The sequence below is a fragment of the Chelonia mydas genome, chromosome 5, assembly GCF_015237465.2.
Source record: "Chelonia mydas isolate rCheMyd1 chromosome 5, rCheMyd1.pri.v2, whole genome shotgun sequence".
NCBI classification, from domain to species: Eukaryota; Metazoa; Chordata; order Testudines; family Cheloniidae; genus Chelonia; species Chelonia mydas.
The window spans coordinates 115106850-115126952 of record NC_051245.2 but is presented as its reverse complement, the minus strand read 5'-3'; the positions used below and the strand labels follow the sequence as shown (position 1 = coordinate 115126952).

The following is a 20103-nucleotide window of genomic DNA, read 5'->3' as shown; positions in this document are numbered from 1 at the left end:
GTAATGTTGTTCATCCTTTGGGTTCAAAGATGACCTTCACATCACTGGTTAGCTTGGTTTCTTTGACCATGCAAGTGACCGATCAGGACAATTTGAGCTTTGAATTGTCTGTGGCACACTGAACAAGAATGACATTAAAGTAATATTCTTGTTAGCAATGCATTGAATCAGTTGTTTGGCACAGTCTGGCTGTGGCAGTAGACAGGTGTTGAAAATTTACTTCAGGGAATGTTTTATCCCCATTTGGAGCCATGTGGACAGAGACCATACTGCTTGGAGTGTCAGTTGCCTCCCGGCTTTCATACTACCAATGGAGTTTGCTTTTTGGTTTTGTATTAGAATCACAGGATTAGAAGGGACCACAAGAGTCATCTAGTGTAACCCCCTGCCAAGATGCAGGATTATTGCTTTGTAACTTTTAAGTTATAATAGAATTGGAGCCACTGGCCAATCTAATGCTTTTGTCTCTTTCTTGCCACCTGTCATATGCAATTATAAATACGCCAGTGGGGAAATGTAACCTAAAATATATAGGTTCCCAATGCACTGGGTGGCCCACATATACCTAGTAGGCAGTGTTTTCAAACATAGGTGCTTAAGTTGTCACCTAAGGCTGTGATCCTGTAGTTAGCTCCATGCAGAGGTCTGCTGTACAAAAGTATTCATGTTCAAAGAGGCAATTATACATGCAGACCACACGTGTGCAAAACATGAGTTGTGCATGCACACTGGCCCTCAGATACATAAGTGCCCCCATTTTACACACAATTATCCATCTTAGAAATACAAAATACATTTTGCAGATCTAGATGTGGGGTGTGTGCACCATCACCCCCTCTATATGAAAAATGTGCACCAAAGCTGTTAAAGTGCTATTTGGGAGGGGCAATTAAAATAAAATATAGTATTGAAATAGCAGTAAAATTTAGAACAGTTGCTGTTTGACACTGTTTACAGTAAATAGCTTTCCTCTGTAGGGAACATTGTGCTTCAGTGCCGTAAAGCTCTAGCAATAAGGGGATATTAATTATACATCAGGAATGAATAATTAGATCTTTGATTTAGATGTATCACCAGCAGGTTAATGCACAGTGTAGTGTGTCAGCTATCACACATTCAACTGTACCATGAGAATAACCAGACAAGAAACTGCTCTTTAACAAAAAAAAAAAATGTTTCAGAGGCTAAATTTATGCTGATAAAAAGTAAAGAGGATGCTGGAGATAGGAAGCTAATAGATACAGTATGTGTTTCTAGCCTGTGTACAGGACTAAAATCTAAAAAGATGCATTGCAGTTGCCTATTTATTGAATTGCATAGGGGCAATTTCTTCACCAAACTGAGCCAAATGATCAGTTCATAAGGCACTTACTTACCTGAGGTTTATTATACAAATATGTGGAGGGATAATTTATACATGGCACTGTATTTTTAAATAAGTATCTGGATTCCAGAAAAAAGGGGAAAGAGGAGAATATTAGAGCTAGGATAATAAATGCCAGGCTTAAATGAGCAGAGATAAATAATGTAGCATGTGACAGAAGATACCAGTAGGATGAAAAGGGAAAGTCCAAAAAATGGTTGTCCATCCATTTTTATGTATGGTGCTGGGTGTTGGGCAACAAAGAAGAAACACGAACAAATGATTTGTTCCACAGAAATCAAACATTGAGATGGATAAGTGGTATGAGCCAGAAAGACCAAGTGAGGGGAGAGAGAGAGAGAGAGAGAGAAAATGTGTGTTGACCCACAGTATTAAACCCAGGCCTGCAAGGTTCGTGAGAGCAGCCATACTTCGACTCTCCACCTGCTAGTCTGAAACCTATGAAGTCCAGCCTCAATGTAAAGCTCAACCTCTAAGATCCAATTGGTAGACTCCCAGAGTGGCTGATTGGCCCACTGACCCTACTTAAGTCAGCAGCAGCAGCAACGGGAAGCTGTCTGAACACCTGTGTGCCTTGTGTTTCCTGATCCAGCTACCCCACTTTGCTCTTCTGGCATTCTGACCCAGCTTGACTCCTGGCATTTGACTTGTCATTCCTGTTCTCCAGTTTGTCTTCTGCTTCTGACCTGGCCTGACATTGGTTCCCTTCTAATGGTTCTAATCTCCAGTTTGTCTTCTGCCTCTGACCTCCTGGTATTCTGACCCCACCAACTCTTGACTCCTATCTGTTGACTGCAGACTCTGGCTCTGACTGCTAGGTCTGGCCGCACATGTCTCGCTGAGAACAGTATGTTAGAGACATGCTCAAAATACAACCCATAAATGAAAAAAAAATGAGAGCATACAGGCTCAGATAGTTTGGTCATATAAAGCACAGTCCTGACTGCTATGTGGGCAACAGAGTCCAACAGACCAAGATTGAAGCAAAAAGACATAGGCTGACCCAAGAAGAAGTAGGTGGGATGTCATAAAGGAAGACATGTAAGCATGTGGTGTGATAGAGGATATGGTATTAAACAGAGCACTTTGGAGGGTGAGAACTCATACAGAAGACCCTTTTGATGGGATCAACACAGGAAGAAGACTTTGGTTTTTAAACAAGAATGATCAAAATGAGTGAAAAGCATTGAAACTCCCTATTGGGTAGTAATACTAATGTTGAGTTAGTATTGCTTGTGGAGAACAACTGAAAGGAAGTTGCTTAAGCCTGGATATTAGTCATGCTAACGAAGTGTAGGCTACTGAGAGATGGGCTAGAAAATAGAGTAACCGACAACCCCAATAATAACAATAAAGAAGCTGAAGTAGGTAATAAGATTTTTTTGCAAAGTATCACAGTTAAATGAACAGTAATAATTATAATTAACATAATACTTCATTCTAACAATTTATTTGACGAAGTTCAGGCTTTATTGGAATTATTTGCAAAGAAACTTTGAAATTCTCTGTTTGACAAACACTTTATGGGCCAAATTTTCAAAAAACCTCAGCTCCCATTTAAGCATTAAAATAGGTCACATTTTCCAATAAAGTTCTCTGGCCATAAATATGTATCCTAGAATCTGGCCAACATAGCCTCATAGGAACTGCTGGAGGCTGAGAAGCTGTGAAAACATGGCCCTTATTTAAGTGCCTAAGTAGGTGCTGAGTTCTTCTAAAAATCTAGCCACATGTGAGCAAATTGCAAGCCATAGATTCATTGTGTGTAGATTTGCTATTCATTAATAACATTATGTGATATTAGTCACATGATATTATTTCTGTTCCCTGATTGGATGAATAACTCTAGTAAGGGGAAGGGTTTGAACAAGTTACTGAGTATCTAATTCTTTCAGGGAGAGGGTGAGATGCTTGGGGAGGTTAGAGCTGCTATACCAGTAGTATTAGAGGATTTTTAGAATGGATTTTAAGGTTCTTTTTTTCCAGGCCATTTATCAGGCATTGTCTGAGATAGCAATGCTGGGGGTGGTATTATAGGCTGAAGTCAGATTTTATATTTCCCTCTTGTCACATTCACACTAAGTGATTACATGTGTTACACACATGCATTATAGTAGACTGAGCCTTCTTTGGCCTATTAAAGCGCTTCTACGCCAGGGCTCTGCCAAAGGGATTTGTCTGGTCTTAGCTCCAAAAGACGCTAATTCATTTAACAGCACTAGCGCCAGGGTTCTGACTTGAGGTTTTGGAAAAACAATCCCACCCTATGATGCTGTTGTGTTGTTAAATACTGCACCCTATCCCATACATTTCTGTTACTACATCAGGATTGGGCCGTGTTGTGCACAATGCTGCACAAACACAGATCAAATGACTTCCTAAAGGGCAAAGATCAAGTGAGTGGCAGTATTGGGACTAGACTACTGGTCTGTAGAGTCCAATTATCCTGCTTAACCCAGTAAAATGCATTGCTTCTCCAAAATGTCAGTTTCCCTCCAGTTACTGCGTATCCCATAACTGCCCCAGAGGAATCTTTTGAAATCATATATTTTAAAGCATTAATAAATCCTATCAATCTATGCCATACCTAAACACAGGTTTGGTTTTTCATGAATTACTTCTTATTTTTCGTTATAATCTTGGGGTTTGACTTTTAGAAAGGGATTTTGAGTGGCAATGCTTTTTCTGTAGTTACATTTGTATTCTTTTGATTCATCATCATTAAAGATCTGAATCCTAACAGGACCCAAAGTGTAACGCCTACTGCTTCATAAATTATTAAGTGGCACTTAGCAGAATATAAAGAGAATTAAGAAGATAAATAAATAAAAAATTGAGCTCAGTGTTTGGAAAAAAATATTGATAAGTTTGCAATGCAGGCTTCTACCTAGATACTATTGGCCTCATTCTGCAATGTTATGAAATATGTAGCTGTCATAAATATAAAGAGAAGGGTAACTACCTTTCTGTATACAGTGCTATAAAATCCCTCCTGGCCAGAGACAAAACCCTTTCACCCGTAGAAGGTTAAGAAGCTAAGGTAACCTCGCTGGCACCTGACCCAAAATGACCAATGAGGGGACAAGATACTTTCAAATCTGGAGGGGGGGACAAAGGGTTCTGTCTTTGTGTGTGTGATGCTTTTGCCGGGAACAGATCAGGAATGCAGCCTTAGAACTCCTGTTAAGTTACTAAGTAATCTAGCTAGAAATGCGTTAGATTTCCTTTTGTTAAATGGCTGGTAAAATAAGCTGTGCTGGATGGAATGTATATTCCTGATTTTGTGTCTTTTTGTAACTTAAGGTTTTACCTAGAGGGATTCTCTATGTTTGGAATCTGATTACCCTGTAAGGTATTTATCATCCTGATTTTACAGAGGTGATTCTTTTACTTTTTCTTTAATTAAAATTCTTCTTTTAAGAACTTGATTGATTTTTTCATTGTTCTTAAGATCCAAGGGTTTGGGTCTGTGTTCACCTGTACAAATTGGTGAGGATTCTTCTCAAGCCTTCCACAGGAAATGGGGTGTAGGGCTTGGGTGGGATATTTTGGGGGAAGACTTCTCCAAGTGGTCTCTTTTCCTGTTCTTTGTTTAACATGCTTGGTGGTGGCAGCATACAGTTCAAGGTCAAGGCAAAGTTTGTACCTTGGGGAAGTTTTTAACCTAAGCTGGTAAGAATAAGCTTAGGGGGTCTTTCATGCAGGTCCCCACATCTGTACTCTAGAATTCAGAGTGAGGAAGGAACCTTGACAGTAGCCTTAGAGTTGGACATATTGGTGATCATTTAGATTATGTATGGTCATTGTGATGGCTACTCGTATTACCATAGACTGTAAGGTGGGAGGGTGATGTCTTAGTCTTGGAAATAGGAAAAATATACAAGTATGAAATGACATCCCTAGTGAATGACTGAATCTGAAACCTCTCTCACTAAAATCTTGAGCCTCTACTGCTTGAGTGAAAAGACTAAGGCAGATTTTTTGGTAAAGGTATTTAGGTGCCTAAGATTTTCAAACTCTAGCTATATGCCTAACTTTATGTTTCAGGAAATATAGTGTATGAAATTCACACCACAAGCCTTGAGGGTTAGTGATCAAGTTGTGTATGGGGGCATTGTATAGGGTTTCAGGTGGTGAAATCCATCCCTCCAATTTGGGGCCTGCGCACATCATTGCCACACCAAAACTAATTGCCTAGGGCATTGGGTCAACTGAATCTCATCATCCTCCCTCACTTTTTGGGTGGACCTCTGTGTGGACCTAGAGTATGCGGAGCAGGTACATAGATCCTTTCTGCAATGAACATGACTCTGTGAGGATCTCCTATGAGGTCACTCCGCGCACATTCTTCCCAGAAAACCCTTATCTGTGGTCAAGTGATGTGGAGAGTTTGTGCAGTTGCTCCATACTAGAGAAGGTGAAAGGCCATTGTTGAGGCTCCCTATCTGATTAACAAAATGCTGCACAGCTTCCAGATAGCATGTAAACCAGTGAGTCACCTTGCTTGGCAATTATTTAAAAGAAGAGAGAAACATGGTGTTTGTAATGTACCTACAGATGTACACCCATCATTATTATTGCTACAGATTGCACATGCCATCGTTCAGGTTGAGAGCCATCTTCTCTTCTAACCATGCCATTTCAGTTGCTCATGGCTTTCTGAGAAAAGGCCTTCATGGGTGAAATTTCCCATTACTTGTTTCAGCCCAAAGCTTACTTTTCTTCATTTTGTACATGTAGAACCTTTTGAGAGAAATAGATTCAGCCATTTTTGAGTACTGCAAAGATAAAGTAAATGCATCTTGCCAATACAGTGTGTTCTAATTACATATTGCATGTTTGGATGATTCAACAATGGCCAAAGCAAGAACCTTCAAACTTGGCTTGTTTTTAATAATTATTAAATAATGTATTTAATAATAATGTCATTAATACTTGTAGATCACATTTTGTTTTAGGTATTAATAAAAAATGTAAGACACCAAGCCTGTTACTGATGAGCATAAGCCTTTGCAAGAACAGCTCAGGCCTGCATGCTGCTGAGCACCAGCACCACTTGCTGAATTAAAAGAGAGTGGAGGGTGTTCTGCACCTTGCAGGATCAAGCCTCAAGTTTGTACTTTGTACATAACTGGCCCAATCCAGCCCTCCCTTCCCTTCTGCACAGGGAAACTGCACCAATTCTGCCGTCCGTGGAGTCTGCACCCGGGACATAACCCTCAAATGGAGGGATGCAACTCATGTTAGTACCACACTAATCTATGCCCCAAACAAATAGGGCATTTCCTCACTTTTTTACTATTGAAAATTATTTAGGTCCTATGCTTATCAGAAATAAGGTGTCACAAAATGGATGCCCTAGGAATCTAGGGTTAAATGTAAATTGCACCTGAACCTTTTAGACTGAAGAAAATAGAAAATCATCTAAGAGAACAGAAAATCAAAAAAACCTTCTCAAAGACTCCTTGAACCTTGCAAAAAGATCCTTATATAACCTACTTATTTCAGACGATAGCTCTACTCTGCTTCTTCTGAAACAATGTTCTTTTGCTCTGCTATTAAAATAATGATGAAAGGAATTCAGAAGATACTCTCTTATGGTTTGTAATCAGCACTCGCTTGATTTTCATGATAGCAGCTGAAAAATTGTTTTCTTGACCCTTGTGGGAACCATACGAAGGCCTTAGAAAGATATAATGGGACATGAGATTCTTTTTTGTTCCACTGAAGAGCCAGCAAAAACACAAAATAAAATGCTGTGAAACTAAAAGGTAATGCAGTGAATGAAAAACTTCCACCCACCAAGTACCGTAAGGTTGTTACTGTTGCATTACAATGAAATCTGACATTTTGCTTGAAGTAGTCTCCTGAAAGCATGTGCCTTGAAATCTCACTGTTTCATGTGGAATAGTTAATGATTTGGGTTAGACTTTGCATTAAAATCTATCAACCACTTTGTAAATAACTATTAAAAAGTAAGTCATTCATGACCAGGAATGTTTATCTTGTTTTATTTCTTCTTGTTCATTTGTGCCCCCCCCTGCTTTCTTTCTGTTAATAACTAAATGCACAAACGTATCAGAAAATACAGCAGAAATTAAAGATAGCTATTAAAAGCAAATCTTGCATATCTTACACGAGCAGTCCCGTTGACTTTAATGAGATTCCTAATGTGAGTATGTTAAGCAGGATTTGGGCCAAAGAATGTACTAATTGTCCCTTCTTGAAAGTAGTATTTGTCTAAACAAAGGATTTTCTGTGGGAGTATATTTGAATGCAATGGTCTAACATCTAAAATGGCTTAATTTCTTTCAACAAGCCTTCCTCTGTGAACCATCACTGCTACTCTCATTCTTCATCTCAAAGTTGCACAACTTCGCTCACATTGCAACATAAAGATATTGGGCCAGATCCTCAGCTGGTGTAAAAGGGTGTTCTTCCATTAGCTTCACCAGGCCAATTTACAGTTGAAGATCTGGGCCATAATGTAAAAAGCAAATGGCAAACTGTAATATACATACATATAAAAAAGTCAAGAAATAGGCCTGTTAAATTTAAACAAAACCACGAGTTGAACAGTAGATAATTCCCACCATCAACATCCTTCTCTGTCAGCTGTCTCATTTAGGATTTGACTCTGGACAGTGCTAAGCACTTTGAGTGTTGTCTGGTTTTAATTGCGGATTGCAAGAATGAAAGCCTTGCAGGATTAAGCCCTTACTCTGTAATTATAGAAAAATTGTTCTGTATGCAATTGGTGTTACTGCCTTGTAATCTTGAGAATAGTTGTGTTGCACAGTTTTCAGTTTGGGGGACTGCACGGCTTTGGGAATTGGCTTTGGGACATGGATTCTCTTTCATTTCTAGGCTCCTGGTTCAAATCCAATTTAGATCAGTTGTGACCAAATGTTTTTACCACCAAAAGGCTGACTAATGGATAAAGTTTTCATACTGTTGGCCAGTTCTTAGTGGACAGGTATCTACCTCGCCAAAGGAAAATCACTGCCGCTAATTAGCAGCTTTTCTGGCAGAGGTTAGGGACTGAATAGACACTTATCCTCAAATGATGAGTATACAATACAGATTTCATGGGGGGAGACCAGTGTTTCTGAAATTGGGCTTCCTGACCCAAAGGGGAGTTGTGGGGGGCATCACAAGGTTATTTTTTGGGGGAGGTCACAATATTGCCACCCTCACTTCTGCACTGCCTTCAGAGCCGGACAGTCAGAGAGCAGCGGCTGCTGGCTAGGCACCCAGCCCTGAAGGCAACGACCCTCAGCAGCAGTGCAGAAGTAAGGGTGGCAATACCGTACCATTCCATCCTTGCTACTGCGCTGCTTCATTCAGAGCTGGGCGGCCGGACAGTGGCAGCTGCTGACTGAGGGCCCAGCTCTGCCGGCAGCAGCGCAGAAATAAGGGTGGCAAATACCATACCATGCCATCCTTACTTCTGCACTGCTGCGGGCGGCGGCTCTGCCTTCAGCCAGCAGCTGCTCTCTAGCCAACCAGCTCTGAAGGCAGTGCCATTGCCAACAGCAGCACAGAAGTAAAGGTAACAGTACCACGCCCCTCCCCTTACAATAACCTCGTGACACCTCCCTTCCCGCCCCTCCCCCCCACAACTCCTTTTTGGGTCAGGACCCCTACAACACTGAAATTTCAGATTTAAATAGCTGAAATGATGACATTTATTATTTAAAAATCCTATGACCGTGAAATTGACCAAAAAATGGATGGTGAATTTGGTAAGGCCCTAGTTATAGCAGAGGTCCTTTACATATAGATTCATAGATATTTAGGTCAGAAGGGACCATTATGATCATCTAGTCTGACCTCCTGCACAATGCAGGCCACAGAATTTCACCCACCACTCCTGCAAAAAACCTCTCACCTTTGTCTGAGCTATTGAAGTCCTCAAATCTTAGTTTAAAGACTTCAAGGAGCAGAGAATCCTCCGGCACGTGACCCGTGCCCCATGTTACAGAGGAAGGCGAAAAACCTCCAGGGCATCTTCCAATCTGCCCTGGAGGAAAATTTCTTCCCTACCCCAAATATGGCGATCCACTAAACCTGAGCATATGGGCAAGATTCATCAGCCAGATACTACAGAAAATTCTTTCCTGGGTAGTGGGTTCCTCATCCTCTGTGTGGGTCAACCAGTAAGAGACACAGACACCCCAGTGCATTATAGCAAGAATGCCCAAAAATAGATGCCGAAAGCTAGGTCAAAGTCAATGGGAGCTGCTGCATGCTCAGCACTTTTGAAAACTGGAACACTTTAATTCTAAGTGTCAATTTAAAGGGCTAATTTACAGACCTATTTTTGAAAATCTTTGCCTACAATAGTAGCTTCTGTCGTTCTGAGAATTTGGGTAACAAATGTTACTATGCTACTGTATGTGCATAGGAACTTAAGGCACTTACTTCACAAAAACAAATATAGTTTCATTTGTGGTGTCTTTTTCCATTCACAAATATATTCCTACCGAGCTACAAGACAGGATATTCCTCTAAATTAAGCTTGAAATGCAGAGTTAAGCAAAGATATCCATTTTTATTTTGAATCAACTTGGCTAAAAATTAAGCTGGCCTTCTGGGGGACAGAATGCTATGCAATTTGATTGCTGTGAGGAGGTATTGTAAGGGTAATATAAAGAAATCAAAGCTTAATAGAATCCGGGAGAGGTTAAAAGCAGAATCCACTTTGATGTCCTTTTTGGATTATGCCACACAAATCTAAACTTCTGTATTGAGCACTTTTAAGATACTATGGTAATTGGTGCTGTAGATAGTATATGGGTACTATTGCTTGATATGAATCAAGTGGAGGTTGGTGTGCACTGCTCATGCAAGTGTGTAGCAGGAAGCCGAGCAGGAATATAGAGGACTGGCTAGGGAAGCTGTGCAGAGAAGCAGTTCGGAGGGGAGGAACCCAGCTGTGCCATAGATGCAGCTCCTAGTAACAGTAACCCTCCTTGTTGCTTCTGAGGAGAGCAAGTCTGTGTTCTTCCCTGCCAATGATATATGACAGCTCTGTGCGGGGCTGACCTCATCATAAGAAATGTTGGCAGAGGGCCCAGCAGTAGAAGTAAGCAGGGTAGGGGGGAAATCGCCTCATCCACAAGTAGCTGCTTCTGGCCCTTTCAGCAGCCCTACTCCATGTTCTTGGTGCCCCGCACGACTTCCCAGTAGGATTATGTAGAGAGCAACTATTATTACAGCCTTTAACTTCCCTTGTGCAGCTCCAGTGCAGAGGCAAGTGAGGAGATTAAAAAGATTAAACTAAACTAGAACCATACCTGTGGTAAGTGGTAGGAAAGTATCCCCATTATTGTTTAAAAGAGCATCTGTGAAGCTCCTGTTCCCTACTACTGATGTATGCCCCCTGCACTCAAATGTTGGTGGAGGGGCTTGCCTTATACGAAGGCACCTTTCATACCCGCGGCTGCTGGATAGGGTGTTTGCTTTAGCTTTTGTGAGGGGTGTAGATCAATATTATCTCCATTTTGCAGATAGGGAAACTGAGGCACAGAGTTGGTGACGTAGTGACCTAGGGTGTCTGGCAGAGCTGGGAGCAGAGCCCAGATCTCCTGACTTTTGGTCTTGTGGTTTAAACAAAGCTATCTTTCCTCCCACTACTAAAAGTATGATAGTTATTGCATACAGTCTTCCCTGAAATGTGAATGTGAAAAAGCAGTGATTTGTAATAGTGCATGATTTTTTGTCGACAGATTTTATGCCATGCTCTTCCCATCTCTCTGTTTCATTCTCTCTCTCTCTCTCTCACTCGCTGCCACAGGAGCTGGCATCCAAATGACCGGCTGAGAACAAGGGCACCATTTACCTTTGTAGTGAGTTTTGAGCAGAATTACAATCAAGTTCTGGAAAATCCAAAGTGCTTCAGTACGAACGAACACTTTTCACTTCGGGGCGTTGAAGGTAGGAAACAATGTATTGTTCATTCCCATTTCCTCTGTATTTGGAGACTATGTCCTTTTGCTAAAGCAACGGATAAAATTAGGTCCTCACACACTTAGGAGGAAAGACATGCTCAAAGAGCAATTGCTACAGAAGCAGCAACAGGAGATAAAGGTGAGTGTGTGGTTCTCCCACCTCATACTAAGCAGATGCTGCGAATTAAGGACACTCGGACCTTACTGTTCTCTGTCAGACAGCACCACCATAGGGGCAGAATCTCTCAACAGTAGCCTAGAAAGGTCTCCTGTGGAAGGACTCTACCTGTGGTGGTTGCAGGAGCAGGAACCATGATTATGGCCTTGGCAGCCCTTCTGACAACATACTGGGCACTGTGGTTCAGTGAGCAATTATTTTTGGCCTAGGGATGGGACATGGAGTATTGGGAGGGAGGTGGGTTTGAGGGTTATTGCCTGAGAGTAGATGGGACGGGGGACAAGGGATGTGACTGGGCGGAGGTGATTCACCAAGTAACATGTAATGCAGAGCATTAGTTAGACGATAGGGACTGAATATAGTGTGGCCTGATTCATTGATTGAATATTGGTATACTGATTACCATGGTTTGCTTAACATTTGCCAATGAGCTCCTCAGTTGATAAAACAGTTACACTTCTGAGGTTTGCCAGGTTCCCCTCCCCAGAATCGGGCCCAACCTCAAATTCAGTTTCTGGTTGGGAACCCTGATGTGTGCGCTGGTGACACTCACACTGGGGCAGAGCTGGGACTTTAATAATTTGGTGTTTTTACTCATTGTATAAATATAATGTTCCAAACCAAATAAGAATGAAACTATAGTGTTGTAATGGATTGCCCCCTTTCAAGGTACCACCTGATGTTCTGGGATACCACTGATCCTGCTGTTTGGCCAGCCTGGGCCCCCTTTAATCTGTCTTGCAGAGCCAGGCTCGTAAGCTTCCTCTAGTGCCCACACAGACAGGGCCACACCCAGCTGCAGAAAGACACAGACATTGAGATCATCTCTGGGAAGACTCAGCTTAAGGGACTTGCCTCAGCTCTCAGGTGCTCACCTCCCTTGGAGTGCAGACCCAAAGGTATATTGTCTTGTGCTGTATAGAAGAATCTGCACAGCTCAAGCTAGTGAAAAAATTGCCCTCTTCCTCAATGTGAAGAGAGATATGCACCCCTTCTGGCTCCCTCTGCCCCAGTTAGAAATTGCACAAATTGGGTTTAATAATAAACTCAATGTATTAACTTTAAAAGGCAGATTTTAAGCGGTTATAAGGGATAGCAACCAGAACAAAGTGGATTACTAAGCAAATAAAAGAAAACACGCAAACTAAGTTTGATTCACTAAAGAAATTGGCTACAAATAATAATTTCTCATCCTAAAAGTTGTTTCAGGCAGATTACAGAGATTCTTGAAAGCCTGCTGCACAGACCTGCAGCTTGAAACTTCAGGTATTATTATTCACAGGCTAGACACCCTTCCGGCCTGGCCTCAACTCTTCTCCCCCCAGTTCAGTTCTTGTTTTCAGATGTTTACTCTGTCTCTTTGGGAGGGGAGGCAGAGGAGATCCCTGATGAGGTCACACCCCTGCCTAATATAGATTTTGTGTATGGCAGGAACCCTTTGTCTTCCAGTGGAAAAACACTGGCATTCCAAGGCGGGGGAGGGGTCCAGTACCAGATGACTCAGTCACATGTCTCGGCAGGGTCATAGCAGCCATTACTCACAGGCTGTCTAGAGCATCCACAGCAAGACTAAGCTCTTTCACAGTCCATTGTCTTTGTTGATGGGCCATCAGCCCTGTCTGGCTTTTTCATTGTTGTATCTGAAGGGCTAGTTGTGGGTGTCACCCAAAGTAGCACAATTGAAATACAGATACATGGTCAATATTCCTAACTTCAGATACAGAAATGATACATGCATACAAATTTGATAATCACTTTCAGTAAATAATAACCTTTCCAATGATATCTTACATGAGCTACCTTGCATAAAGTATATCTCAGTTTTGCCATATCCATATCATAAGCATATTTCCATAAAGGATATAGAGTGTAACCACATTATTCCACTTGTGATGTTAACTTCCCACATTATTCCACACTCATATTCACACAAATGTTACCGAGACCTAGAGGTGGGGAAGCAGGTAGTGATCACAAGGGTCCTATCCTGTCTCTGGAATGCCAAGGGAGTCTGAAGATCACTGTCTCGAGTGCTTCCGCTTACATGGTAGTTGGGCCTATTACAGGGCCTGCCATAATTATTTATATAATTGATTTGCCACCTCTTTTCAAAACTAATTTCTTCACCCTGATAATATTGGGGTGGCCTTATCCTATAAGTTAACATGTTAATTATTCCAAGTCTATTATACATCAATTAGTAAACATAACAATCCTGTAGTTACATATTTGTGGCTGTTCTTATCCCAAAATTATTAAGCTCATATTCCTGGTCACTACCTGTTAGTCATTTCATACATTATTTGAAAAATTACAATTCTAAACCAAACATCTTATTTTACATTCCTTATAAATTAGGGTTACTACCTGTTAACTTACTTATACTAAGGCATGTAGGCCTAAAGCCATATGATAACTGCTCAAGCTGAATATTACAGGGTTGGGCCTGTAGGTTTTTTGCACTATTGCTGGATATGATATTTGCATTCTGTAAATTACAATAGGAATGTGAATGGGTATGTGATGGAGTGAGCAAGTGAGAAAATTGGCATGGGATGGGATAAGAAGGGTGTTAAGCCATTGCAAATACTCCTAATTTAAATTTATATGGTACATCATGTCAGGGCAGATAGCATAGATTAAGTAGCTATACTTAGGCTGGAACTCAAGGATTAATTCAAAGGAGAAACACGTGTTGTTAATTTACACCCTAATTTTGCACTGTAATCTGCTCGTGCTGGCGCTTGCAACTAGTCCCGTTAACTTTGGTAGGGTTCAGCATAGCAGGATCTGTGCTGGTGGACCTTAGTGCATGATTGGAGCCATAGGTACAGATCCAAAGCCTGGTGAAATCCAAGGGAGTCTTCCCACTGACTCTGTTGGGGTTGGCATCAGGCCCTTAGACAGTAAGCACCTTTAGACTTAATATCTAGACTGTAAGGTCTTTGGGGCAGGGATGCTCTTTTTGCTCCCTATATGAAGAATGCCCCTAGCACAATAAGGTCCTGATCCAGGACTAGGTCTCCCAGGTATTGTATTAGTATAACCACAAATAATAGTAATTAATAATGGGACAGAGTCCAGTCGAATTTTAAGTCACTGAAGTATTGAGTATTCTGTACGTATTAGCTAAAGAACAACATGACAGAGGAAGGAGATGAATAAGCGTACACAGTTCACTAAAATAATCACTTCTTCATCAGTTTCACCATGACATCGATTTTTAATGGCTGTGGAAATAACTTTACCGATAAGGAAATAGCCTTTCCAAGAGCTTTGTGGTTAAGGATCAGCAATACTGTACCTTTATTTGTACCTAATCTTGTTATTCTGGGCATGCATTTTTAAGGTTGTGTAGAAGTCAGAATAGTAGCAAAGAGCTCCAAAACTTCAGGTATATAATCTCCTATAAATCCTCTGGAAAATGCATTCCTGTAGTTTATTGATCTATGCAATTCTCCACTTTTTTTCCCCCAATGCTCTGTATATTTTGCCCCATTTTGAGCAAAGTCAGACTGAATTTCAAGGCACATCTCACCTCTTGTTTAATGTGGCTTTTCAGGCAGAGTGATGTGAGGTGAATGTTATAAAGTGCACAATAGATAGCTCCCATGTATGTTAAGTGGATTTCATTGCACATACGCACGTTTAGCTTTATTTTCCAATAAAGGATTTAAATGGTTGCATTAGATTTTTGCCCTCTGCAGTATTGCTTTATGAATAATAATTAACTGATCTTCTGTCTTCTTAGTAGCTTATTGCTCTAACCCATTGTGCCACACCTTCTTTTACTGAATTTAACAGGTTGTGTTTGAGTATGAGTTTCTTCATTTGCCTTGAAGATTGATATTATTGACAGATTGAACGGGGCCGTGTGTGCGCACACAAAAGCGAGTGAGTTAGAGTAAAGGCCAGCACAAAGCATTTGCACCATTTACGTTAAGACATGTTTTGAAGGCATATCTTGCATGGGATTTAAGTACTGCATGAGCCTCATGCTGGTCCTCTGCAAAGGGTTCTTTTAATGCATAAAGTGGGCTTTCCTAGAGCTCTAATAATAATAGCATCTAGCTCGTATACATCATTTCTCATGAGTAAGGCTATGAATCTGTCACAGAGGACACTGATTTTATGAGACCTCCATGACTTCTTGAAAATACCAATAATTCAGCCCTGGGCAGTGGGGCTTGGGCCTGGCATCGGCATCAATAAATCCATGATTGATTGATTGATTGTTTATTGCCCACATGTCCTGTCCGCGTATCCTATGCCAAAATTGTAGCCTTACTCGGCAGTGGATCTCAAAGATCTTTACCAAAGGATGGAGGTGCCATTATCCCCATTTTACAGATGGGGAAACTGAGGTACAGAGAAATTATGTGACATGCCCAAGGCTGGCCAGCAAACTAGTGGCAGAGCCAGAAACGGAACCCAGGCTTCCTGAGTGTCAGTCCGGTGCACACTGCAATTCATTATTTAAAAAGCTTTTGAATAATTACCGTTAAGCCCATGTCAGAACTAAGACCCTCCCAACTCAGCAAATAATGATGCGATCTATTCAACTGTTCCATAAAGATATAAGCTCTGATGGAAAACAAACACAGGCTCTATAAAACAGGGCATCTGACAATATTCCAGGATGGCACTAAATTCCACAGTTGAAGTCCCTCCAGTGAGGACACTTGTCCCCAGACATAAAATATCTACAGTAAAGTGTGTCACCTGGAGAGCCTCAATTGACCTCAAACTGCCATGGGTAAGGCACAGAGAGAGAGGCAATCTCAAGCTGCCAGAACCCAAGCCATGAAAGGCTTTATAAATCAAAATCAACACCTTTAAATGAATTGGAAGTCACTGCCAAGTCTGAGCTCTCAAAGAGATATCGCTGAGGAAGCAGGTAGCCATGTTCCCCATTATCTAACACTTCAGAGCGGTTTTTAGTTTTTTAGGTTTTTAGAAGCAATGCAGTTTTCACATGACAAATGCATAAGAAATTGTTTCAAGGACCACATCTATCAAGAAAGAATTCATCTTCCTTATAATAATATCTACTGTGACTTCTTGATGTTACAGATGGGGGAGGGTGTGTGTGTGTGTGAGAGAGAGATTTCTCATCTTTTTTCTCTGACCAGAAAACAAGCATGTTGGCTGTGACTTTCTGCCAAAAGGAAATCCAATATATAGAGTTCCACAAGTATTTGGCAAGGATTGGTTGATCTGGATATGAAATGTGGGAACACACACATTAAATATGGCCCTACTGGGTTTCCCTTTTTAACCGTGTAATGCAAGTCTTGGACGCAATAAATTAGAATAGAGGGTGGTGATGAAATAAAATATGCTGGATCTTTGGACGGAATTATAAACTAGAAGTGGAGGAGGGAATTTTAAAACAATTGAAATCTATTTAGCACAGCCATCCATGTACCTGAATGCATGCACACATTTAAAAAAGAAGTAACAAAACAATTTCTCTCCCTCTCTTCCTTTCTTCCCTACCCAAAGGGTAAGCTTGAGTAACTAGTAAGTTTGTACAACACTCTCACAATTTTAAGGGTGGGCGAGTGTGTGTGTGAAAATAATTTATAATGGGAAAGCTAACTTGAAGAGAGGAGATTTTCCTTTAGTTCTGAATGCAGTGAGGTTAGTGGCTGTTACAGCTGTGGGGAAATAGTGAATCTTTGTTCATGTTCCCTACCGTTTTGCTAAATGGTCACTTTTGGATTAAAGCCTGGAACATTTTTAAATGTTGCATGTTTCTGTGCAAAATCTAATAGTTGTCAGAACAAAATTTCAAAGCTTAAGGCACAGCTTTATTTATCTGATTTGTTTTTATACTTTTCTTTGTCATACTCATTATAATACTAATTATATTGAAGAAACCCAAAGAAATAAAACTGTGCATACAAAGATTTCTTCTACATACAAATATTCATTTGCTCCTCTAGTTTAATACAGATTTAGAAATTGAGGACAAGATCATCAGCTGGTGTAAATTGGCATAAGTTGCATCCATTTGAATATCTGCTGTGGGCCTTCCATGGGCTTCAGTAGAGCTGCACCTGATTATGCCAGTTCAGAATTTTATTCATGAATATTAAAGAAGTAGCTTCCCTCTATGGATTAGTACCAATGCTTAGTTTCAAGTCTACAAAAGACTTGAAACTAACACAATTGGCTCAGGTCAGTGTTCCTAATAATGCCACTTTTGAATCCTGACCATCTGATGTCTCCATATCATCTACTGCTGGTGTCAATGAATAATTTTTGGCCAGTGAAGTAAGTGGACTTTCATATGCTAAACTAAAAAAAAAAAAAATTACCTCTGTCCCAATCACAAAGAAAGATACACGCATAGGGGCAGATCCTCACCTGGTGTAAATGGTCATAGCTTCACTGAAGTCAATGGAGCATTGGCTATTGACACCAGCTGAGGATCTGTCCCATCTGCCCTTGCGCACACAACCTCTGCTGCCGTCTCTTCCAGATACTCCCCTTAGCCCTGATTTTAAAACAAAAACAAGTCAGGTTTATTCTCTCTAAAGTGTCTTCTGATCTCTCTACATGGCGGGGTAATGTGCTTGATGGGGGTGTGATTGCCAAAGCACAGAAACATGTTGCACATTAATTAGTCTGTGTAGACCCTGCTGGTGTGTACTAAAGGTTCCCTAATGCACTTTAACATAGTACTGTTTCAAACAGCACTACACTAAAGTGCACCAGCAGTCTACATGGACCAATTAATGTGCAACCCATTAATGCACTTGAGAAATTACACCCCTGTCGAGCACCTTACCCCTGCATGCAGATAAGCCCTAAGAAATCCCAGAGTCTGGGAACGCTCCAGGTTCTTTTGCAATATAAAATGTTTCTTAGGATAGGAACATCAGCTGGAAGAAAACCTCCAAAAAAAATGAAGGCAAAGAATGTTGGAAGAAAAGGTTTACTTCAGGGGTGGGCAAACTTTTTGGCCCAAGGGCCACATCTGGGTATGGAAATTGTATGGCGGACCATGAATACTCACAAAATTGGGGGTTGGGATGCGGGAGGGCTCCGGCTGAGGGTGTGGGCTCTGTTGTGTGTCCAGAAATGAGGAGTTCAGTGTGCGGGAAGGGGCTCTGTGCTAGGACAGGGTGTTGGGGTGCGGGGGGGAGGGTGCGGGGTCTGGGGTTGGGCTGGGGATGAGGGTTTGGGGTGTAGGAGGGCGCTCCAGGGTGGCATCAAGGGGTTTGGAGGGCAGGAGAGGGATCAGGGCTGGGGCAGGGAGTTGGAGTGTGGGAGGAGGTCAGGGGTGCAGGCTCCTATGCAGTAGTGTGGCCAGGCAGCTCTGCACGCTGCCCTGTCCACAGGTGCCGCCCCTGCAGCTCCCGTTGGCCATGGTTCCTGGCCAATGGGAGCTGCGGGGGAGGCACTTGGGGCAGGGGCAGTATGTGGAGCCCCTTAGCTGCCCCTACGTGTTGCAGCCGGAGGAGGGACATGCTGCTGCTTCCAATAGCCACGCGAAGCAGGGCAGGCCCCTGACCCTGCTCCCGGACTGGAGCGCCGGAGCAGGGCAAGCCCCAGACCCTGCTCCCTGGTGGGAGCTCAAGGATCAGATTAAAATGTCTGAAAGGCCAGATGCGGCCCCTGGGCCATAGTTTGCCCAGTCCTGGTTTACCTGATAAGAAAGCTTTTAGAGTGACTCTTACCTGACGTGGCGTATTTTGTGTTGGTTACATTTGTTACTGATCTTTTGGGATTCAGGATGAAAAATAGTACTCATTATTCCATGGCAGTCTATTGTCTAATTTGGATTCTACTGAAAAAAAAATATTACAGAAGAGTGAAATGTGATGCTGCCCTCCTATCAATCTTGGGATGCCATAGGGAAAAAAAATACAGGAGAACTCAGACAAAATTGAAGTTTGAGCTTCCTCTGGCCACATTCAATATGTTTGTTTATCAAGACATGAGGTGAAACAGGATGACATGAATTCCTGATGTAATGGGAGGAAAGGCTGTATGCTCGGGAAATTATTTCCTCAGACAAGACTACGTTAACGCAAACGGGGTACCTTTTAGATCATGCCAGCAGGGTCTATGTGGATCAGTTAGAGCATAACCTGTTAGAGAGCTTTACAAATTGCATCTTTCCCATGCGCTTTGCAGCATGGCGTAGACAAGCCCAAAGTGATTGTGGCCTGTCTCTGGGTTAGCTTGCACATCAGTTTCTGATCGCAAGACCTGTTACGGGTAAAAATGTACGCAAAGGTGCTCATGCTTAGGCAAGGGCTTAGGAACTATTTGCTCATAGGATTCCGCCATCCCCTCCAAAACTTGTATTTTGTGCAGTTCAACATTAGCAACAGCCAAGAAACTCTTCAACAGTTTTATCAGTATCATTAGAGTGAAGCGGCACCTCCGCTGTAGTTACAGTTCAGATTACAGGATGACTATTCCGAGTGCTCTAACATCCACGTGGTGGCCTGGGTTGTCTTGAGATTTGCTGTGTGGCCTGAGTTGCAGGTTAGGGTTAATAGACCAAATTTGGAGTTATTTGAGCAATGGTTCCTGAAACACAGTCTCTACATGCAGCTTCTCTCCCCCCT

General features: G+C 41.8%; 1 long non-coding RNA gene across 1 annotated transcript in view; it reads left to right on the top strand.

Moving 5' to 3' along the window:
* LOC119566586 overlaps positions 1-20103 on the top strand; it is a 403844-nt gene that overhangs the window by 118072 nt on the left and 265669 nt on the right. Inside the window, exon 2 of the long non-coding RNA XR_006291102.1 lies at positions 11184-11323. This is a non-coding gene — a long non-coding RNA (uncharacterized LOC119566586). The remainder of the gene's footprint in view (positions 1-11183; positions 11324-20103) is intronic.